The 26224-nt window shown below is 31.3% G+C and overlaps 1 protein-coding gene across 2 annotated transcripts in view; it reads left to right on the top strand.

Annotated features, from left to right (window-relative positions):
* The window catches only part of LOC149421733 (uncharacterized), a 50493-nt gene that overhangs the window by 10619 nt on the left and 13650 nt on the right, over positions 1-26224 (top strand). The window lies entirely within an intron of this gene.

Raw genomic sequence — 26224 nt, 5'->3', positions numbered from 1 at the left:
TTACATGCCAGATATATATTATACACGGAATAAATTATACAAAATTATATTACACAATAAAAATTATACACATCAAAACATTCAGTTTAAGCTGCTGCCACACGCAAAGCTCACATCAAAAGTTAATGTACAGCGCATCATCTTTTCTACCGACACACGACGCTATCAAATATTTCTTCCTATGATAGGAGAGGGGGTCAGTTGAATTCGAGAGCGGCCGAGCAACATAATTTCATCTGTCAAAGTGACAAATTTACTTACTGACAGCTTGAGCACGTTTTCGAAATGGATGATACTTGTCGCCTATTGCTGGATCTGTTGGACAGCTCATCCTCAGATGATGATGCCGCCAGCAGTGCTCAGTTGACTATATAATTATAAGTGATATTTATAAACTTTTTAGATTTTAAACAATCTGCGCGTAAATAGCGCATTTTCACATAACCTGACATAACCTCTCAGTCGAATCAGGAAATTCGCAGTTAGCACGCCGATCGACGAAAGCGACATATAATAAATTATTGTTAAATAAGCTCACGTCGATTTCCAAAAATGTCGAAGGCAAAGGCGGCAAGGACCAACACCAGGGCAGGGAACGAGAAGAGAGCACGAGAGCTGACGAGAGCAAACCAGATTACCCAGGAAAACAATTGAAAACAATCAACAAACGAACAAACTAGAAGCTTCTCTATGTAGGTATCAGGCCGTCCAACTTTATCAAAAAACCGAATGATATTACCATATAAACATACTGAGATTAAAAATATGATTAATTTTGAAAGGGCGAAAATTTGTTTACTTCAATTATTGATTATATTTATATTTTAAATATATGTTAAGTATGTTTGCCAAATAAAGTTTTTTTTTATGTTTCTAAATTTACTAGCACACATGACGATATGAGCTAACATAATAAATAAGAAATGCATTATTAGGCTGCTAATGTCATGGCTGTCAAAGGGAACACGGAACTTAGTTGGTAGCTCCGTAATTAAAATGACCCCCTCTCCTTTTTACGGCGGAGAGGGGTACGCATAACTTTTCAAATATCGCGTCGGGAGCGGTTACGTAAAATAAATTCGGAAAATAAATTCGGTTAGCGAAGTTCAGAACCACACTTATAGCGCGTTATCTTTTTACGTGTGTCGGGTCTGTATGGGATTGTATGGCGAGCGCTATTGTGCTTTATATTATCTGTTGATGTGAGCTTTGCGTGTGGCAGAAGCTTAAAAAGGGCAATTTTTGTGAGTTTAATTTTTATGTGTAACTTGACCGTTTGTGATTTTATTCACGAGTAATTTCCGCCTGTGTAATTTTCCAACTGTAAAAGTTACATTGATGAATGTTTTTATAAATTTATTTAAATATAAACGGCACGGCGTGTGCCATTAAAATAAATATAAAAGTATTGTTAAAAAATACAAGGTATATTTTAAAGTATAATATACGGTATAAAGTTTAATGGTTAAATATAAAGTTAAGTTTTTTTTTTATTTTTTTAATTTTTTTATTATTTTTTTAGTTAGTTACATTTTTATATTATAATTTTACTGGTCTTCCATTAAAAGCCTTAGCTTGTGGATGGAAGAAGAGTTAACATTTCACATATTATGTACAAATAAAGTCACGTGTACAGTTAATACAATGCAGTTAATACAGTTAATACATTTCATATAATTATAATTACTATTTACTATAATCATGTATTTCAATATATATGTATGTGTAGGTAATATAGACACATGGCAATCAGACCCGTTAACTAAAATATGTAAACATATATGTATTCAGTAAGAAGAAAAACAAGTAAGATTTTTAGTGTGACATTCTCTAAAATACTTTTTGATGGAGTTCAACAATTGAATTTTGTTCCTAATGCTTCTGATTTCTATTGGTAGGTTATTGAAAAAGAATTTTCCTTGGTGAGTATAATGGTGTTGTGCAAAAGAAGTGTTTAATTTGGGGCACACAAATACATGTTTAAGTCTAGTACGATTTTCAGTTATAAATGCGTATTTATCTTTTTCTTTTATAATTTGTATAATTGAATTTTTTATAAATAAGTTTTTAAATGTTGGAACTTTGAATTCTTCGAATATGCTGTCAGTTGGGAAGTCTGGAGGTTTTTTTAGTATAATTTTTATTATTAGTTTTTGAACAATTTCTATGGGGGTCAGATTAGTTTTGTAAGCTGCTCCCCAACTGATAATGGCATACTGAAGAATAGACTGTACTAATGCGTAGTATATTGAGTATAGGTTTTTCGTTGATAAAAAGTTTCGTATCCGTAAGAATATATGAATTAACTTCCTAACTCTTTTTATTGTATGGTCGATGTGATCTTTCCATTTTAGGTTTTTATCTATGATTATTCCAAGATATGTAATTTTATCCGCTATTTTCAGAAGTGAACATTTTTGTTGGCAGTGATTAGTATCGTGTTGTGCGAGAGAATGATTATGTAAGAATATTTGAAGATTTGGAGGTACAATGTTAGTGTTAATTTCGAAAGGAATGACATATGTTTTATCACTATTTAACGACAAGAGGTTATTGTCAAACCATATTTTTAGATTATTTATGTCTTCTGTAGCTTTTAGATTAATTTTTTCCCAAGTTTTTTCTTTTATTATAAGGACTGTATCATCAGCGTAAGAGATAATTTGGCCATGCAATGGTTGAATAAATATGTCGTTTACATACAAAATGAACAATATTGGTCCAAGCACGGTGCCCTGTGGGATACCAAAATTTGATGTTTCTCGGTCGCTAGTTTGGTCATTTATTTTAACAAATTGTGCACGATTGTTCAAATAACTTTCTATCCATTGGACGGCTTTATCATTGATGTTATTTAATTTCAGTTTTTTGATAAGCTTTGCGTGTGAGATACTATCGAATGCTTTTCTTAGGTCTATGAATATTCCTGCGCATTTATTTCCTTCATCAAGTGCAGAGTATATAAATGATGTTACATTTGCTATTGCATCTTGTGTGCTTTTTGTTTTTAAGAATCCGAATTGATTGGAATGTAATATTTTATTGTTTTCTAGAAAATCAACAACCCTTTTTTTCACAATCTTTTCAAATATTTTTGCTATATTCGATATTAGTGATATCGGTCGATAATTTGAAACATTTTGCGGGTCGCCGGTTTTAAAGATAGGGGATATTATAGATTTTTTATAATTTGTTGGGAATATGCCTTTAGTCAGACTGAGATTGATAAGGTGGTTTAGTGGTTTCAGTAGATACATTTTCATTTCTTTAAGAATTTTCACAGAAATGTGGTCAAAACCTGGAGAGGATCCGTCTTTCATGCTTTCTATTACAAGTTGTATTTCAGTTTCGGTAGTTTTTTTAAAAGTGGATAGTGTATTTTGTTTTTGGGTATTAGTTGTTATAGTTTTTGGTGTGTGTACAGATTTAGTGATTTTATCAGCGAGATTGTTTCCTACTTTAGAGAAGTAAGAATTAAAAATGTTTGCTGTTAGTTTTGGGTCTTTGGATACATCTATGATATTATTTTCATGTTTTAAATATTTTATAGAATTATTTTTTTTCTTATTTTCAATTGCATAATTTACCGTTTTCCAAATAACTTTTAGATTGTTTTCTGAAGTAGAGATTATTTTTTTAAAGTAGTCATCTTTACTTTTTTTAATTAAAGCTGTTAATTTATTTCTATATTTTTTGAGAACTATCTTAGCATTTTCATCGTGTGGATTTTTAATTGTATTTTTATATAGCCTTTCTTTTTCTCTGATAGATTTTATTAGGCCACAAGTGATCCAAGGTTTTATACGTCTGAATTTTGAATTCGTGTATAATGAGACCTCTGTTGTGGAGGTTTCAATATGATCCATAATTTGTTTTTCAAACATATTTGAGCATTGTTCGACATCGTTAGATTGTAGTATCGTACACCAAGTTTCTGCTTTCAATTTTTTCTCTAAAGTGGCAATATTTGTGGTTTTTTTAATAGTAATTGGAGCCTTAATTTGTGATTTTATTTCATTATCATACAATAATAAGCAAGTGTGGTGGTCAGTAATATTCGTTTGCCAAATCATTGTTTTGATTTTATATAGGTTTTGTAATTTTATGTTTATCCAAATATGATCTAAGCAAGACGATTTTTGTCCGTGCATTTCTCTAGTATTTTTGTTTATGCATGATTTAAAATCTAATTCAGTCATACAATTTAGGAACTCATTTTTGAAAATATTTTCTGATTTTTCGTTAATGTTAATATTAAAATCACCCGCGATAAAACAGGTTTTATTTTTAAGCGGTAGTAATATATTTTTCAGTTGAGTTATAAAATGTGAAATATTTGATTCGTGTGTTCTGTAAATGGCAATTATGTGATAAATATATTTATCGAGTTTAATTTCGATTTGAATACAGTTAGTCAGTAATATTGGGTGTTCTAAAGTCGTGACAATACTGAATTTGGTGTGAACGAATATTGCGATTCCACTATTTTTATTGATATTTATTTTAGTTGGGATGTATGTATAGTTAGGAAGTTGAAAGGCTGGTGACTCATCATTTGTAAATGTCTCTGTTAATATTATACAGTCTGGTTGTAATATTAGATTATTGATTTTAATAATAAATTCATCAAAATTTTGAAACATACTACGAATATTTTGGTGTAATATGAATAGACCGTTAAATTTGTGTGGGAAAAATTCATTACATGTCTCTGTGCTTGCACATTCGTATTCATGGATTTTGTAGAAAATTAATTAAAAGTATAATTTGCGGTGTAAATGTACTATGTTGTAGATATGGAAATGTTCAAATGTATGTAGATGAATTATTCCTCCGAAGGTAACTCCTAGAATTTCCTAGAATTCTGAAGTAGTAATATTGCACTCGGTTGAACGCACCGTGTACGTTATCCGTGACGAAAGTGAAAAGTTGACGCTGAAAGGAAAAGTGTAGACACATTCAAACACTTCTTAGATAATTTTCTTCCGACGTGAAATGATTTACGTTTTGGCAAGACATGGGATAATTCTTACGTCACATTGCGTAACTAATTTTTAGTACGCATCATGTACTATGCGTCGTGTTTACACAGATTCATTGTATTAAATACGTGCTTAATTTCAACTATAAGTACACAGTTTGACTATATCTGTGTAATATTGACTGATATCTACACAATTTTACAATTATTATTTTTTTATCACGAGGCATTATCAAAAAGGTCCTAGAAACTTTGCATATTTAGTGTTTATGTATGGTAAGCAAAAGTTCCTTTGGAATTGAAAAAATTTAAATCTATTTTTTTCATATAAGAAATAATTAGTCGCCTGAAATATCAATACAAATTGAAAATAATAGAGGGAATTTCCAAATCTGTGATTCAAAAACTTTCTACACACTATATTCCTTCTGTAAACCGTAAGAATACCTTTATGAATATAGTAATAATATGTGAGATTTTTTGCTGCAAGACTCATTGAACAGCTGGAAATATTTAAATTACACTGAGTATGCATTTGCATGATTTGGTTTTATTAGGCAATTTCCTGCTAATGAATTCTGTGTGTTTTCTTCTGACGAATTTTCCTGCTAGACTCACAAACGCACTTCAAATCTGTCAATTTGAGCAAACAATGAAAACAAGTGTGAATTCTTTTAGTTCTTTTTGGAGGAATTCTGTTACGTCCTCAATAACCAGATACTTATTAACAGTGCACGAATTTATATGTAAGCTATTAGTGATGTGTTAGAGTATGGTTATAACCGGTGATCGATAATCGTATATTATTATTTATAACCGTGTTCTTGAGTATTCTTTTGAGGACGAACGGCTAATATGCGATAATTGTTGCTGATGTGGCTTGGTATTTAGACGTTTCATTAGTGTTACCTAAGTTTTCCTTATTTTTTACTAACGGATTCTTCATTTCACACGTTCATTTATACTAACACAAATTTTTTTTTTTAAATAGGTTAGATGTTGTGATAATTAAGTAGTAATATGAGGTTTTGTGGAAGTAATATAATATTTTGTACACGAGGATTTGTGTTTTTAAAATTCAAAGACTGGAAAATGACAATAGTTTAATGAATTTAAGAAACACATCAAATCTTGGAAAAAGATCTCAAAGAAAAAAGCACAAAAGACAGTATAAACAACAACACGAAAAGTCAATTCTCATCTGCCCCAACAAGGACTCGGTGGTGAGGAAAAAATACAAAAAAATGTACATGATAATTCTTTAATGTCGCATTCAGACGAGAGCAAAAATGTTGCTGTCAACAAGGACAAAGTGACTTCTAAGTGACCTTCATTGAATAGAAAAGTCCCTCGTTCCTTCTTTCTCCTGAAGAAAGTAGTTTTACGAGTGTTTAAAACTATCTCAAGACGGGTGCTAAAATCGTACAAAGTAAAAACTTATCTATGCATTTGAAAAAAAATCAAGAAAAGAAAAAAAATCAACAAACAAGAGAAAACTTCTTGTCGATTTGCAGACCATTTGCATTTACACTTTTCATGTTATATAATATGTTGCAGTCAAAACCGGATTTTAGTTGGAACTGGTTTTCTCTAGTTAAAGCTAGTTAGTTTATAATTTAGTTTTAACCATACTATAATGTAGTTTTTACTAGTATAATGTAGTTTTAACTATATACTACTAAAAACTAATTTTAATCAAAGTATAATTCTTTATTTATTGAGTAGATTTTTGTTATTGTTGTACCTATTTGTTTATTAACAGAGTTTTTATAACTGTATTGTTCTCACGTAAGTGAGATCATCTATAAAAACCCAGTTTACCTAAATAAATAATCTAGTTTTAACTAGTAAGAATGCGTTCTAGCCACTTTTTCGGTTTTCACTGTAATATATACACTTAGGACGGGTTGTGTCAGAGAATTTAAACAATTCATCAAATTTAAAAGCTGATTTTTAAGTTCTGTTATGATTTCAATTTTGTGAAACAACTGGCCAATAATGTTATAGTAACAGAACTTGAATAGAACCTTCACTCTCTGTCTAGTCCTACCCATGAGAGACTAATTCTATCCCCTCTTTAAGTTACTTGTTATGTTTATGAGTTATGAGAAAGAGTGCATTACAAAAAAACTGTCAGAAGTACGGATTTGAGTTTTTAGATGAGAGTTTTTTTACTACTGAGCACTTTTAAATTAAACACTGTGCACTCTAAAGCACTTTTAAATTACATTGCATGGCATTCATGTCATTTGTACCCACATTAATCTTTCAGATAATTGAGATCTCAAATATGTTTTCATTTTATATGATTGCTAAATTTATGTAATTATTCATAAAAATAGTCTCGTTGTACTCTCAGAATAGCCCTGGCGAGAGACAGTCAAATTAGATTGACCAAAAAAAACAAAATTTTCCTGAAATACTTTAATTTATTAATATCTGGAAAAACGATGGTGAAATGTCATTTTCATTAAGTTCTAGTTCTGTTATTATTTCAGTTATGTGATACAACTGACCAATAATTTTTAAAATGACAAAACTTAAATACAACTTTGACAGAACTTGTAAAACAACTTAGATATTCGATGATCGTTCAGACTCTGTGAAATAATCCGTCGTAACTCTCAGCGTGTTTGTCGCAAGATCACCTGGAATTCAGGTGAATGGCCGAGGGCCAATTTTCTCATCAAAAAGTCTCAACAACAATGTTTTGTTATCTGTCTGAATTCGCAACGAAAAGAGAATACAATGTAATACCTATAACAATATTATCAACATGGCGGCCGGAGTAGGTAGGTACCAGATTCTATTAAACGTACTGTTGATTTATTACACATATAAGTACTTAAAACGTTTTTATCCGAATTGTGTTTTTTGTAGTTCAAGTTGATATGAAGCAAAAAACTTCGATATGCAATGGAGTGACTAAAATATTCCGAGCCCCGGGGCAAACCGAAACTCACCTTTACGCCAATTCACTGCAGGTGTAGGTAGGATGGAAGCTCACACAAATGTGTTTTGGAACACTATTTGTTTCATTCTTATTCACTGTCTAATGAAGGTTATTTTGTTATTCCCATTCTTCATATTATGACCTTACTCAAGTATTCAATTCACACGTTATATCCATGGTTTCCTGGGGCTTACTCCTTCACCTCGATTATAAATTTATTTTGCGCCATTAATGAATGAATCAAATGAAATATTAAGCTACTCCCGTTTTGTAAATAGGCTTATGATAATTAATCCATATATCCGGAATATGTAAGAATCGAATGTAGGACCGAAAATATTTTTCACAAATTTGTCACAAATAATCTGTTCGAGTTGGAATATCCGATCCCTCTCGAAGTCCGGCCGATGGCAGCTGCCCAGTTAGCCGGTTACTACGTCACTGCTCAGACATTATAGTAATTACAATTTATAAAGGACTTTAAAATTACATTACATAATATTAAATTCGATTATCATGTCATTTGTACCCACATTAATCTTTCAGATAATTGAGAACTAAAATATATTTCCATTGGATATGATGGCGAAATTTATGTAATTATTCACAAAACTAGTTGTGCAATACTCTCAGAATTGCCCTGGCTAGAGACGGTCAAATTTATTACACCAAAATAAAAAAAAACCTACTAATAGGTTATACCAAAAAAATACATATCCAATCATAGAAATTAATCATGAATGTATTTCAATTAGTGTATAGCATGGCTGCAAATTAGATTCTGGGTGATTTATAGCTTAAGTTTTTGATTAACCAAAGAAATTGTTGTCGAAAAACTCTCAATATTCTCTCTCCTAGTCGTCTTGATGTAATAAATAAGTAATTAAATGCTACGCTAGAATTATTACTTTTAATTACATCTTTTAGTTATCGTGTTTGAAACCTTAAATCATTAAAATAATCTCTCAAGGACCAACGCCATAACAACGATTAAAAAATGCTCGAGTGTTATTGTGTATAACGAATCATGGTGATCAATAGATTAGTGTTTTTTAATAGTGCCTCTGACAGCTGGCGAACAATAATTTCGATAAGATTGCTGAGGTCATTAGGTAAAAAACTGCACTTCATGGACCTTGAAACCTACAAAAATGTATCCAATGTTTTCGATACTGTAAGATGATTCAATGAAATTTCTTTGAAGTAATAAAGCATGATGATTTTAATGCGAATCATACATTTAGTAAGTCAATCGAATCACGATAAAACTACAAGTTGTTTTGAATTGAATATAATTTAATTTCATGGCCAAACACGTACGTAAAAATAACTAATCAATAATAATATCATATTGTGTTGTCTTGCATTTAAAGATTGCCTCCCAACGTTATTTTATAAATTTAATGCCATGCAAGAGGCCCGAGGCCAGTGGGACTATGGCATCCCCGATCGTGGGTATTGTAAGACTATTGTAGGACTGGGGAAGGGAAAGAGATAGTAGAGTAGATATATAAGAGAAGGTAAAGAAAAGTTGAGAAGAACTTGGCTATTTATAGATCTGGTCACCAAACAAGGCATCTTAAATCTATTTAAAGCAACCAATCGATTATGAATGGCGGAATTGTACCAATGCTATACTGTGAGTATCCACAGCTCTGAATATACCGCAAAAATACAATATTTCACATTATGTTATTCTAAACTGTAATATGTATTTTAATTTAACTATTTTCTATTGTTTAGGTAACAATTTTTCTATCAGCTTCCGATGCTTAACTTTTCGGTTAAATGCGAGTCGTCGGTTGAAATGACTTTAGCCATATTTAGGGACCAGATTTGAACGGCCGTATTCTTCCAAGCCTTGCACTTATTTTACTTGTTCGCCTGGCTTTTTATCTTCAGTTCAGTTTACGGAAACAATTAAATAAAACAACGACATTAAAATGATGTTCACATGACATGTTGTGACATATTGTGTCAAACATAATTCATACAAAATTAATACTTTAGTGCCCTACCGTATGTCATTATTGCCTTTGAATTGAATTGAAGCATTTGAATGCCGAAAATGCCATCACTTACGCATTAAACTATTTATTCGAATCATAGAATGGCTATTAGACATACAATACTAGACTGTTGATTATGTTAGGTATTGGTTATTATTATTGCCTTTTATGTGGCCTCTTCCGGGAACTAATCTCCTCCCCAAGCTGTTCTCAACAAGTCGTACAAGTCGTACACGCAGTAGCACGAAAATTGAAGCTAAGAAAAAACAAGCGCTGATTGAATGGGAAAAGTTAATCTGACATAAAGCGTGACGAGTGACGTCATAAAACCTTTTACAACGATGGATTCTGGTTTCTTGTACACCATGTACAAAATGTACAAAATGTACATGCACGTTGATCAGTGGCGGCGTTCACATTACACAACAGGAAATAAAACGTGATGAAAACATTGCCTGACAATATTATCTACGATACATGTAATACCAACATCCATCATACATAATTTATCATCATGCATCATCCATCATCCATATTCTTACAAAATTTAGAAGAAACAAGAGATATATTTTCTTAAAATAACGGTTTTTCTAATGTATATCCATATTATATTACATAAATCATAATATAATTATTTTCGTCAAATCGACAGTTTACATTTCATCAAACGTATACTATCGATAAATAAAACCAATTATGTAAATCCTCGTTTTGTCTATATCTCTAATAATAATAATCTCTTTTCATACTCCAAGCAGGATACTTACAAGACAGTACCTACCATATTATTGAAGCAATTCCATATCAACGTCCCAATATCACACTCCTATGCGACGGATTCAACAGCTAGGAAACAAATACTCCGATGTTGCTGATATATTTAGTACATCAATTTCATTATATAAGCATACCTTATTGAAGTTTTTTTCACCAAGTAGGGGAATATTTTGATAAAGCTATTAAATTGACAGTATAACAGTATTTTGTCGGCTGAATGAAAAAAAATATTTTGAATTTTTTATTTTAATATTTTGTACCTACATACTGTGTGGATGAAATTCAACAATATTTTTATTTATACGAGTATATGTGTTTTAAACAGTCATTTCCTGCACTATTTACGAGTATAATTTTTTAAATATTGTTATATATGTAAGTAAAAGCCTTTATAGGCGTAAAATAAATAAACATTAAAAACAATGAGACTTATAAGAAAATGATATAAAAACAAAAAATTGCTCGTGAAAAGTAAGAAATATATATTATTTTATGGTGCTTATTCTGGTCTTATTGAAGGTGTCATATTAATACAAGATATCAATTATAATAAATATAAGACACGGTATAATATTAATTAATTTCAAAACAGAATCATAGAAAACAATAACAAAAACTCTCTCACGATAGTAATAATTCAGAAAAATATATTATTTTTTTAATGTTTTTACCTAAAATCATAGTTGTCATTTATTGGTAATCACAAGAAGATAGGATGTACATAAACAAATTCAATTCATAACAGAATTTTAAAAGAGCGATTTTCAGTGTATTATTGCGCTAGTTTAAAAATGTACACAATGGTAAGTATACATTTGGGAACTTAAACGCTACAAATTACGGGATAGGAACGAAGCAACTGCAAGCGGCGCGCGTTTCGCGCCATTTACGGTTGCTTTGTTCCTTTCCCATAAGTAGAGGTTCAGTTAGGCAGTTCAGCTCGCCTGTGTATACGTAGCATAAGACACCAATCGCTCGAGTGGATATAAACAACTATTTTATGGACTTTTATACTATTTGTTAAGTTCGCAGTTGAAAATGTTCACTTTTGTAATTATGTTATTGTAATATTATTCACAGATGGAATTAGTTAGAATTTAGTAAGACAGCGAAGAATATGTCAAAGTATTGGAAATAATTCCAATACTTTGTTCATCTGTGATGAATTTTCAAAACTGATATTTGTTTAATAAAAAAAGGAATTATATTTATTATTTTTATTACAGATCTGGTCACCAAACACAGCCAAAACCATTTCAATTCTGAATGGTGGTCTTACATCAGGGAGATACTGAGAGTATTTTCCACATTTTTACTAAAAGTTTATCGGGAAACCTATCAATTCATACGTTAAGGGCCTGAAATCCTGTTTTTAACCAGATTACGAATAAATTAATTGGATTTTTAGTAAATTAGTGATACTTATTTATTTCTCTGTTAATACCTACGAATCAAGCAAACAATATATGTAATTTACTACAGACCGCACGCCACTGACATGGGCTTACGTTTATTTACGTTCGCATTCATAAAAAAACTAGACAAGGCGTGTGAATTACACTTGTCCAATTGCTTGCTAGTTGATTATAAGACTGCTATCTGTTCAACCTTACCTTTATATCTTATTAGGCCTTGTAATTAATTTATTTGAAGTAAGGTAATATTTAATTTAACACTGCGGTGCTATGACTGCGGTAATATGACTGCCGTACTATGACTGCGGTGCTATGATTGCGGTGCTATGACTGCGGTGCTATGACTGCGGTGCTATGACTGCGGTGCTATTGACTGCGGTGCGGCGTCGCCCAAAATATTACCGGTAGAATTTTTTAAATTTTATTTCATTGTTCAATTGAAAAGTATGGAAAAGACAGAAAAATATACAGTGTCTTATATTATTATTTTGAAAATAAATTTGGAACTTCAAAGCTTCATAGCTCACGATGGACATAATGTTGTCTCTTCAAAATAGCTGTGTTTATCTAGATTTTATAGACTAAAATTCTTGGTACCGAATATTTTTTTTGCTTAATACATAAAACCTTGCTTTTAAATAGATCTATTTGAATTTTGACTTTGCTTTCTTGAATCAATGAATGAATGAAATGGAATCTTTGAAGTGGAAATAAACCCACTTTCCTAAACTCAATCTAGTTGAAACTCAGCAGATATACCTGTTGTCAATGAAAATGCAATTGAATCAACTTTTGATGGCACTCTTGCTCACGCACGCGCGCCCACAAGCGTTTTTCTGAAATCAGATGACATTAAATTAAAAAAAAATTACAGCAGTTAAGTTTTATGAAATAAATGTCAGTAGATACTATCCAATAAGGATTTGACTTAGGTGTTAGGGGTATTGACTCCATTCCCTGTGGAGGAAGGTTTAATCAAGTTTAGATTGATAAATTTAAAAAAAACATTTTTAACAAATTATGAATCTTGAGCATAAATTTACGAATGTAAAGATTCTTCCTTTTCAAATTATTTCGCAACCTTATTCAGCAAAAAATACTTTTGTAAAGTTTTTGACATAATTTCTAAGACGTTTCTCTTGTCTTGAGACGGTCTCACTTTGAAAACCTCTTCCGCTAACCAAGGTCGGCTTTTTCAAATAATTCGGGAAATATTTGTTCGCAGAAATTCTTAAGTACCTACTTTGCTACCTACTCGTATAATTATTCATAATGCTCAATTAATCTTGTCAAGGACCCTACAAATGAAATTATCGGAATAGAAAAAAACACTCAATATTTTGTTTTTGTGTATAAATAATAATTTAATTTAATTTCATATACACTGATCAACTAATTATTCACAATATCTTAGTATCTAGCTGTATCGAGAATGATAAAAGGCAAGCACTATATTGCTTTTGCGTGAAAATTCATGATTCATAGTCCGCAGATCAAATTTGTACGTCGTGTGACAAATATTAGTTGCAGATGTTGCATTAAACATAAAAAATCTTTGTTTTAGAATATTTAAAATATGCCCAGCATAATTTTGACTACGTAGAATAATAAATATTAGTATGATTAATTAAAATAAGATACTTACAATCTAATATATTATAATAAATTGTAATTGTATAGAAAAGGAAAATACGAAAAAACAATCGCTAAACAAATACACGAATCAAACACAGATATTAAAATAAAACTGTCAAAATGTAATATGAAAAAGTTTGCAAATTTTGAGGCTGTAGATAAAACATTATTTTAATAAAAAAAGGTACACGAATTACATTATAAAATATAATACAGTTATTTACGTATTAAGTATGTCAACATTAAAACATCTGTATTGCTCGTTAGTACGAAGCAAATTAGAATACAATTCCACCGTATGGTCACCGTACTACAAGGTCCATTCTCAATCATTAGAAAAGGTACAAAATAAATTCCTTCGGTACATTAATTTTAAAATGAAAATTCCAATCGAATTTATAAATTACAATAACTTGCTTGCTGAAACTAAACTTCTTAAATTATCTGATAGAAGAGTGTTAATTGATTTGCTATTTTTATTCAAAATTATTAAATCTTTAATTGACAGCCCTAATTTGTTGGAACTTATTTGCATTAATGTTCCTGCTAGGCAAACTCGCAGTAAAGATACTTTTAAATTTAACAAGAACCTCAACACTAATTATTCTATTTTTTCACCAATTCCTAGAATTCACAACCTTGCGAATAAATACTGTGAACTTATAGATATGTTTGGTTTTGACAATTTTGTGAGCTTTAAAAGGCAACTTATTTCGATTCTATCGGCTAATAATTAACTTTTATAGCTTTAATAATTTTATTACATCTTCTCCCATTCGAAACCTTTCAAGTAAATTATATCCATATTTGTTTGTTTTTTATTTGCTCTACTATACACTTATAATTGTATGCATATACCTACTAACTACTTTTTATACATAACACTATGTTCCATCTCAGATCTTATTATTTCTTATTCATGTCGATATTGCTAAATTCTATTAGTTTTTGCTTTTTACAGGTGCAACTCTTATTTTGTTATTTTTTTTTTTTTTTTTTAAATCTCTGTTATAATGTTCTTTACCTCACGAGTAAGTTACACTCTAATTTATATTGGTTTATCGATTTGTTAAACTCACAATTAATACTGGGTTTAAACACACCCACTTACTTACTTTTTATGTTGAACTTTCTTTTACTTACTATTTCATGCTTGGGTATATTTTATATTGAATCCATCTTATTAGTGTTTTGCTAATTTGCACAAAATTTTATTATATGTGTTGCTTTCTTACAATTAACTCCATTTATCTTCTTATGTTCAATTATTGTAATCAATGTAAATGTATATTTTCATGTAAAAGCCCATTAGGGCGTAAATAAAATAATAAATAAAATAAATAAATAAATAATATTATATAAGTATTTGATGTACCCCCATAAATAAGCAGGGCTTGTGTGTATGGGGGGTGAATCCATCATGTATCCATAGTGTATCCATCCCTACTTGCTTTACACAATTTTGGAATTTGAAAAAGTACCAGCTCTCACCAAATATATAAATCTCAGTTATCCTATCACTGCGACAGATAAATTTATTTAATTATTGAAGACAATAATAGCGATTCCTAAACGAAAATCTGAAACAGAAAATCAGAAAAAGATACGTTCACATCTAGGACTCGAACCCAGGACCCTTGCCTTGCCGGAGCACCGCTCTACCAACTGAGCTAATGAGACCCTATCTCCTTCGGTCATATTTAACTGTATCATACTTCGAATAAGCACTACCAACACTGTCTTCATTTTTCTCATTGTGAACTGTCTCTATTTATGATCGCAAGATTCAACCCGAACTAAATGCAATCTAGACAGTGTCCTTAGATAAAAATATCTTATTTTGGTGACTGGATAAATCAACACAATGATAATTCATCACATCAGTTATATAAAGTCAGGAAAGTGATGAAACAAATACTTTATTAACTGGGTTAAGTAAGTTAGGTTAGGTTATGTTAAATTTATTTGTTTTCATCGTTTCTAATGACTTATATCACTTTTTAAAAGTGTGTTGAATTGTCACTGTGTTGAGTTATCATGAAACCCTTATTTTAATATTAATGTGCGACATCTAATTATTAAAATAAAAATTATTATTAATAATAATTAATTAATAATAATTATTCACGCAAAACACTTCAATTATCTCAACCAATAAGGACGGGTTGTTTCGGAGAATCTGAACAATTCATCAAATTTCAAGGTTCATTTTCAAGTTCTGTGAAAGATTTTTTCAAGTTCTGTTTTTATTTCAGTTTTGTCAAGCAACTAATCTATAATGATATAAAAACAGAACTTGAATAAATCTTTCACAGAACCCGTAAATGAACGTTGAAATTTGATGAATTATTCAAATTCTTCGAAACAACCCGTCCTTAGTCTCTCTCTATCTATGAAACTTAGTTATAAACCAAAAGTAATTAAGTCTAAGTGATCAATGCATAAATTAAGTTGTTGTCTTGAGGTGATTTTCTCACGAAAACGGCGCTATATAAATAATCCAATCATTATTATTATTAACCAAACGTATGTTTACAAATTTTCGTCAAACAAATGGTTGAGTATTGGAAATAGAAGGATTTATGCTTGCCATTCGGGATAGAGTTATTAATACTAAAAATTATAGGAAGCATATAATTAAAGAAAACTATGGAACATATAATACAGGGATGTTCTGTATAAGCGCCGTCCGAGTATACATTTAGGCACAATCAAGTTTTAAAAATAATTCACCAAAATTTGGTAATTAAACATAACTTGATTGACTGCCGTAATATAGTACCATATTATGAATACTAACCAAATTCATTTTTAAAAAATGAATTTTATAAAATATATTTTGATAAAACTATACTAACAGACTGAACGATTAGTTATAATAGACCCGATATAGTTTTACATGACAAAATTAATAAAATAACTTATATATAATAACTATTCCAAATTCCTTTTATATTCAAAAATCTGCTTCTGAAAAAATAAGAAAATACACAGATTTAGGAAATAAGATTAAAAGAATTTGGCATTCCAGACTATATAAATATTACCATTTGTTATTTAGGCTACTGGTATTATACCTAGCTCTGTCATTCAAAATTTAGGCGTATTAGATCTGTCAAAGGATTTATATATAAAAATGCAAAAATCAGTTATTTTAAATACATGAACGATTACAAAAGATTGTTTAAATATTTATATTGAGGGATCAGTAGGATTTACAGGCCAGTTAGGGGTTCTACCGAGTCGAACCCTCTGATATGAAAATATCTGGAGTCGATGAGTTATTTTAAAATTTGATCCATGGTGGGTTGACGGGTTGTTCTTGTATTGTTTTGTATTTATTATACTTATATATTACACTTGCATAATGTGAATTGACCAGATGATCATTTGGGGTGTGAAAAGTGTGTGAAAGGGTTTAGTTTTTCTTGTGGGGAAGTTTTAACCCGGACATAAAGTCGGAAACAATAATAATTTTAATTTTATCGTGTTGTGCGTTGTGGACTAATGATTTCAATTGGCTAATGATTTTAATATATAGTCAATTCAGCAATCTGCGTAAGTAGGATTTATCTTATTTAGGATCAAACAGTTGTATTTAACGAATATAAATATAAATAGAAAAATTAAACCAAATTAATCAATATTTTTTTAATAGGACAAAAAAAGAATAAACATTTGTATATAGCGCTGCCTTTATGTGTTTTGTCAACAATATTGATCAAAGATTTTCGTCAAAATTCTAAAAATATTTATCATATTATTATGAAATATCGCTATCGTATTAAGTAAAAACATTTGCATATTTCGTATTGAATATTGACGGCATGACGGAGGAATAAATAATTTTAATTATAAGAGAGGGAGAGATGAAAAGGCAGTTATACTGTGGTTACATGGTCGAATTACACAGACGTAAATTTCACGTACCAATATAACACTGCCAGAATAACACTCGGACAAAATTACACATGAACGGAATTACACAAGGCGAGAGGTGTAATCACCTTAACTACTAAAGTAGGAAAACGATAAACAAGTCCAGTGCTCCGGAAGTCCGCCATTTTATTAGCTTTATTACGTAGATTGCCTTATCTGAAAAATACTCTCGCATTGGTTTATGTTAACTAAAATAACATGAATAAAAATGTGCGTATTCACAAACCAATCTGATAGTATTATTACGCTAGCGTCTGGACGATGTAGGCCCTCTGATTGGTCGAATTCAAATTTTTCGGTAAATCCCTAATAGGGGCAAAATTCAACCACTCTGCCCCCCTGGCGGTATAAGAACGAACCAAATGACTGGCGCGAATATTTAAATATGCAGCTAACAATACGCAAAATTACTTAACCATTAACAAGCCTTTAATATGGATAAATATAATAATATGGATAAATTTATAATATGGAGAAATATTAGCCTTTTATATATCTTCTAAAAGCTTATCACTTTCTGATGGCATTATTTATTTTATTAAAACATCAATAACTTTGTTTACATCACTTAATTACATACAACCTCTACATGTTACATGAACGAAGTTAACCTCATCAGGAGTAAGTATACATTGAAGTCAAAAATTAAATAAAGATTACAATTGGAAAGAAGAAGTGGAAGTACGGTGGAGGGGTAAAAGTGGGTGGAGTTTATCAGAATTAGGAATCACAATATCGTTAGACGGGAAAGACCAGTTGAGTGGGAAAATATTTAAAAGAGGGTTTATAATTTTTTTTGCTTATTAATTATATCTGATTTTATATTTACATGTTTTCTTATTTCTAAAATTTCAAAATTATTTATTTGCAATGCATTATATCCTGTGTGAAGTATTTTAAGACCTGAATTTTTATCAAGTGTGATCATTATTCAAATCAGACTCAGATTCACTATTTCCATTTAGAGCTCCGAGATGTTTTTTAGTTCTGACTTCAAAGTTTCTATTGGTTCTACCTTTGTAAAAGAAATTACAATCATCCCAATTGAGTTTATAAACTCCCGATTTTTTTGTTTGATTATCGTTATCTTTATTATTAAGAATATATTTCTTCATTTTGTTAGTAGTGTAAAACGCCGGTAAACGGAATAGTACCAGGAATGTTTTTATTTATAATTTTGGAAATATCGTTATCCACAAATAGAATTCTACGCCATTGTTTATTTCTATCTTTAGAAAAAGGGTAAATATACCATTTGAAGAGATCATGTTTAATTTTATTATTTAGTATTTCAACTATCAATTTATTAGAATAACCATTATTAAATGCTATTTGTTTTATGAATACATTGTTTTGGGGTTATATGCTATTTGTTTTTTCAGGTCTTAAAATACTTCACACAGGATATAAAGCATTGCAAATAAATACTTTATATTTTTAGAAATTAGTAAACATGTTAATATAAAAGCAGATATAATTAACATGATTTTTTTTAATAAACTCTCTTTTAAATGTTTTCTCACTCAACTGGTCTTTTCCGTCTAACGATATTGTAAATCCGAATCTGATAAACCCCGCCCACTCTAACCTCTCCCCCCTCCTTCCACTTCTTCTTTCCAATTGTAATCTATATTTAATTTTTTACTTCGGAGTATACTTACTCCTGATAAGGTGAACTTCGTTCATGAAACATGTAGTGGTTGTATATAATAAAGTTATGTAAGCAAAGTTATTTGTGTTTGAAATAAAGTTTAATAAGATTATATTATTTTATCTATTTCCGTTGTATATCAATGCATGTGTACGCAATAAAATGTGAACATTTTATTTATTTATTTATTGGACAATTTGTAGAGCGCCGTTTTTGTGAGATATCACCTCAGGGGCGCTATATTGTAATAATGTATTTACGATATATACTCGCCCTCTCTCTGTGAATGACCTAATATGTACCTATTAAATGTAACTGTTGTTAGTATCACTTAAACTTAGCGAAGCCCAACAAAGTGCCGCCCGCAGGGCCTAGCAGCACAAAAACCCGCGGGGCGGGTTTTTAACTGCTAGTAAATAAAAATTACCTTGAAATAAAAATGGCAAATTCTATCTACGATGCCAACTATAATAAATTATAGCAAATATTGTGTTCGGATACATAGAAAATGCTTGAATTTTTAACATAGATGACAAAATCGGAAAATATTAAATAAATTTAAAAATAATGTGTTCAAGTAGTTTAGTATCAGATTGTTAAAACTGACGGTGAATGAATTTGTGAGGATAAGTTCAGTTGGTAGTACGGTACTCACTGAACACTGAATGATAACGTAATAATCTCACATTTCCATAAAATCCTCCTTCAATTTTAATATTTTTTTTAAATGTTATACCTGCATGGTGTAGTGGCTTATGGGGCTGACACACTTGCCCTATACTCTCTTGGCTGGGCATATTTCAGCATATCGCTCTCCATACATTCCCAATGAGAACGAACGTGTGCGAACTATATGCTCAAATATGCAAAGCCACGAGAGTATAGCGTGGTCTGTCACAGACATAAAAAATAATTTTATAGGATGAGGATAATATAAAAATAATATGTCAATTTGATTCATTGTCTTGGCCTGACATGAAGTGGTCTTGGTGGAAAAGAGTTGTCTAGATTTTGAGTCTCAGTCATAACCTAACTTATTTCGTTGTTTTTTCTTTTTCATTTTATTTATGTTTTTTAAAATATTGTTAATATTATGTGAACACGTAATCATTTATTTCCAAAGGTTTCGGAGTGGTGATGTCCGAATCTACGATTGTAATGCAGGTAGTAATAATGCTCATTAAAATAATGAATCATTCAATAAACATAATAGGAACGAAGATTCAATTTTATTGACGGCCTTACATTGAAGATTTGCATAATCGTATGAATGTATCAGCTCTGCAAAATAAATTTAGTGTAAAATTAATGTTGCCAGGGATTGATTAGTCTGTGTTGCCAGGTTATAATGTAGCCGTTTGATTTAATGATGCAAGGACTATTTGAAAAATGCAATATGCACGACGCGATGGTGGTGATTATAATTCATAGGCTATTCATACACACTTAGATTCAAAGCAGTTAGTGTATTAAGACGACATCATAATTATTTATCTTTTGAACACTTAGGACGGGTTGTTTCGGAGAATTTGAACAATTCTTCAAATTTCAAAGTTAATTTACCAGTTCTGTGAAAGATTTTTTCAAGTTCTGTTATTATTTCAGTTTTGTCATGCAACTAGCCTGTGATAATATAATAACAGAACTTGAATAGGACTTTCACAGTACCCGGAAATGAACGTTGAAATTTGATGAATTGTTCAAATTCCTCGAAACAACCCGTCCTTAGAGTAGGTTAATGTCGACCATTTTGCCAAGGTTTCACCATGTTCATTTTTTAGTGTGAACATCACACGATAATTTCACTGACCAGATCTAGTGGGGTTATGACACTAAAGTATGGAAATGTGTGGAGGTTTAACTATTTCGCAAAATTTGATCAATATTGTAGGGTATGCTGACATTTTGGAGGTTAAAGGGAAGAGGTTTGTTGAAAATTAACAGGCTATTCATGCCCAAATCCAACGCCCTGCAAAATAGGCTATTAATGCCCAAATCCAACGCCTTGCAAAACAATAATCGAAATAAGCGGTTTTTGGGAACTCCCTTTTGGAACAAAATTTTTGGTTTTGATTGTCTGTGATGTTCTTCGCATCGCAATCGTTGAAATGTTGCATAAAATGGATAGCCATGTTAAAATACAAGAACTGATAATCCAGGTACTTGGCATATATCGTTTCCCCATTTCTTTGCCTTCTCCACTCCCTACAGTCTCACAGAAATACTGTAGTCCCTATGACTTCAGATGTTACAGTGCCATGATAAAAATTGGAAAAAGTTTTATTGATGAATTTGAGATATACCTTAGATATATTTGAAATAGACTGTCTGAAAGACGACCAAAATTGATGTAACCGATCTTTGGGCCAAAAAATTGGTGCTGGTCAGCAGTGGCGGCTCGTGATTTTGAGTGTTACGGAGTGCCAAAGTTTAAAAAATTCGACATTTTTTATGTTGTTTTCCAGAAAATTAGATTTTTCTTATGAAGATTTTGAGGATATTTGACGGAGCTATGAAAATCATGTCCTATGTCCCATTAAGGAACGCATGCATAATGTCACAAAAAAATGTTTCGCTTATCACAGCATCTTTAGCTATTTATTCGTAAAGAAGACGACGAATGTTGGCTAAAAAATGACCTCATGGAACGTTAAAAAAATCACTCACCATTTTTTATTGAGTTTACCAATGTTATTACATACATCTATGTTAATGTAAATTTATAGAATTCCTTTGAAATATGAGAAACCTGTTTCCAATTACTTGTATGGGGAATTCTAGTTTTTTTTATCATATAAGGTGTTCATAAGACCATTAATAATTAGCATCTAGCTGAGTTTATATAGGAGAGATACCACGCTGGGAAGCAACAACATAACGTCCCAACGTCCAACATATCACAATATTATTAAATGGAGATTGATAGAGTAGAAAGACTGTAACGCATTTAAGTTAAATACACGCATTTATGCAAATAATTATTATTTTATATAATCATTACCTGTTTTATAATAATTTTAGTTATTTTATACACCTAAGTGTATACATGTTTTTATTTTTAATAATAATAACTGATTCATTATTCGCCTATCCTGACGAAGAAACCATTGGTTTCGAGACATGTCGATCAATGTCGATAGTGGTAACTAAGCAATGTTATTTAGTTAGTTATTTTTAAATATATCGCTAAAACAAAATGGTGTGTTTTTTTTAAAATAAATACATTGCCAATATAAATATTAATATATATTTTTTAGAATTAGAATGCGACATGCGACCCTGTTTCTCGAAAGCACCGTTTGAGACAATATTCTCCAGGTCATTCGGCCTGAGCACGGTAGCTAACACCTTAGTTTGGGATGGCTATTGTAGGTTGTGTGGTGGGTTCGCCACACTCCCTACACTTCCCAGGCAGGTATTCCTTTCCATTATTTATTTTCAAGCTCAGTCAGTAGAGAAGATCGTTGAAGAAGTTGAGATTGATTTACAAGCTTAAAGTTTATTTTATTGTTGACAATTTTCAACTTTTGTGGGTTTAATGCCACGTGTTTGTGTGGTACAGTAAAGTGCAGAATGCGTTGAATAGTATCATTTTGATGTTGGTACTGCAAAAGTGAAAAAGTCTTGGCAGCATACCTGCTCTAACAAAAATCTCTTATTTTTCTTTCCATAACCTTGATGTTTTTTAAGTCGTCTGTGATAATTGTCTTAGGCCTTAAACGATACGTCTAACATCAAATTTCCTTCCGTCTAGCCATACTAATGTTTGCATGATTTCGTTTTTAAATTTGAATACCATGACGATTGATTTGGACTATTTTATACAAGGTTATGATTTTTTGCAAAATGTTCTCATATTTAGAGTAGTTCTAGTAAGCTAGAAGAACCATATCATCTGCCTAATTAATTTTATTTATACAAACTCCTTAAACATGGCAACCAATTTTTGTGTTATTAAGTGTTTGAATTAGTTCATTAGTGTATATATTGAAGAGTGCTGGAGACATGCTTCCTGCTTGCCTTACCACTTTTCAAATAAAATGGGTTGGAAAACTCGCCAGACCATTTCACCACATTTTCTCGCTGCGTTTGCCCTATTGATATAATCGCTATTATATCTTCCGAAACTGCTCTTTTCTTAATTTTTTCGAGAGTTTATAGTTACTAGCACAATCAAACGCTTTGCTTAGATCTAGAAAGCAGGTATAGAGTGACGTTTTCCGTGGTTTATAATAGCTGATGGTTTCTTTCAAGGAATATATTGTCATAAATGTCGACAGTGCGGATTTAAATCCGAACTGCTTATCCTCTGTCTTTAGATTGTCTGTTACGACCGTCGCGTCGATAGATTTTTTCAAATAATCATCCTCGGCGCTCGAGAGTGATATTGGTCGGTAGTTATTGATCACGGATGGATCAAGTTTTGTTGATTTAATTATAAGAATAATAACCGTCTTCGTCATTTCATTCGGAATGTACCTATAACGCATAATATTTGAAAATAGTTTTGCTAGGATAATATGAATCGCTGGATACTTAATGTGCTCAAGAGCTATTGAGTCATATCCAGTGGCTTTTCCTGTAGCCATTTCTCTTACAGCTCTTTCAACCATATGTGGAGTAATGCTGTTGGTGGTAATATTACCTTCGATTTTATAACTAAAATTTACAATCAGAGTTTTTTCCGCTACTTTTTAACCCACCATAGAAAAGAAGGTACGAAATTCACTGGCGATATTTTCCCCTCCTCCTACTCCATTCACACAGAGAGGAGTTTTCATATCAGCTTTCAATTCTGAAGAGGTTTTTTGCCAAAATTTATAGAAATTTTTATTTATTAGTGAGGTGGCAATACCATAATTTCAAGGCTACATTGAAAATAGTTCGGTACTTCTTCCAGTATTCGACTGCCGGCCCTGAGAGTGATTTTCCGACTTCGAGCCATGAAAGAAAGGATTCCTTTTATCGATTATTGCGTTTACCTTACTCATGCAGTTTATGAATTCTTCAAGATTTTCGGGTTTATTTGTTGGCATACAAATTGAAAAAAAAAATTGTCACTGTTTACAGTAACTTGTATTGTCGCCAGTCTTGGCTCAGAGCATTCCACTGTGTCGACAGAAAGAGGGTAGTCCAATTAGAAGGCTAACAGCTAGATTTACGGCTGAATTTCCATATTCTGAAAATTGGGGATGAATTTTTGAACATATATTCTGTTGGTAGAACCCATGTTTCCTGGAGCAGTATTATGTAATTAGTTTCGCATAAATCTTGAATAAAATGTTTTATCCGTCGAATCGACGTACAGTTCTGAGATACGATCCGTAGAAAATTTATCTTCTCTGTTCAGCGTGGAGATCAGATTTTTCTAAAAATAAAGTTTTGGACTATGATATGGTGGCAAAATTTCGTCCATGATAATTTCTGAGAATTTTTCGCTCTTTATTCCAATTTTAAAAGTTGTAAACTCGCCTGATTTTGCCAGAAATTCATCTATTTTACATTGTATATTGTGGAAGAATAATAACCCACTTATTTCATCGGTAGTTGTTTCTGGGACGAATTAGGAGGCAACCATATACCTCTGTTTTGGAAGGAATTTTAACCTGGAGCTCTCGTTTTTTTTCTTATTAAAGTACGCGAGTTTTCTTTTTTGTAGGTAATTTCTCTCCAATCATTCATAGTTTCTCATGTTTGATTAACAGGGCTATTCAGATATTTTTTTCAGTTGGAAACGCCTTATTTCCTGTCTTCGGGTCGGTTTTATCCAGTGTACTTGTCCCTCTATAAGATTTATTCCACACGTTTTTTTGGGTGGGCGCGTTTGATTTAACATTGTTTGAGACGTTGTCGGTAGATGGCATTGTTTGCTTGATTTTTTTTTTTGGTTTTAGGCATTTCACCCTGAAAAGAGTGCTTTGTAATTGTCTTGATGTTCGCCTGATGATTTAGTTTGCTACAGGTGGCCTTTAACTTTGACGCATTGTCAACAGATGTCGTTGTATCACCTCTGTTTACATTTATTGAATACGTTGTTTTAAAATCTTGCAGTACTTATTTTATAAATTTTGTTACGTCTTTGCAGGTTGCGAAGTTATCGTTCAGTGCATTCAGTTTTAGATTACGCATATCATTCTTCGACATTATTATTTCTTTTAACATAGTTGTTACATTTACGTAATCAAACGTTACTGGCGGAAGATATTTAATGTCTAAAACAAGAAATTTTGGCAGAAGTTTACCGTCAGTTTCTCTCATGTATTTAATCAAATCAGTGATTGACCTTTTCTTTTTTCCCTCGCCGATTCTCCTCGTCGAGGGGCCTGGAGGTTAGCCCAAAATACTCGTAGAGTTCTTGCGTAGTCGATATCTTGTTCCGAAAACATATTGCACACTTGGGTTAGAATAATTCCATCCATCACTTCAACTTTTTGTTGAATGAAAGCCAGAGCTTCGTTTTTGACGAATCCGCAACTACATAGATTTGCCAAGTTTGCCGTTTGTTCAGTTGTGTGCGTTTGCCGTTTAATTATTTAGTTTATATTAATTATTTTTATTTAAATATATACGATCTAAGAAATGCGTAAGCAACGCACAAGACAATTATAAGAATAAAATAATATTATTACAACATCTATATTCTTACATTATTCAAATTTCGTGTTTACTTCAAATGTTGTTCTCATTATTTATATAGAAATCTATATGAGGTGTTAATATTACGAATTTCTAATAAAAGATGTTGCGTGATTCTTAAACCCGTGTACCAAACTAACCCAGACATACTATTGATCTGTTATGTGCTGAGATCATGTTTTTCGTTTATATTCCAAGAACCATGCAGAGAGTTTTTATTTTTATATA

The sequence above is a fragment of the Hesperophylax consimilis genome, chromosome 8 (assembly GCF_061612785.1).
Source record: "Hesperophylax consimilis isolate HC1 chromosome 8, BYU_Hcon_1.0, whole genome shotgun sequence".
Classification (NCBI taxonomy): Eukaryota; Metazoa; Arthropoda; class Insecta; order Trichoptera; family Limnephilidae; genus Hesperophylax; species Hesperophylax consimilis.
This window is presented reverse-complemented; position numbering and strand designations above follow the sequence as displayed.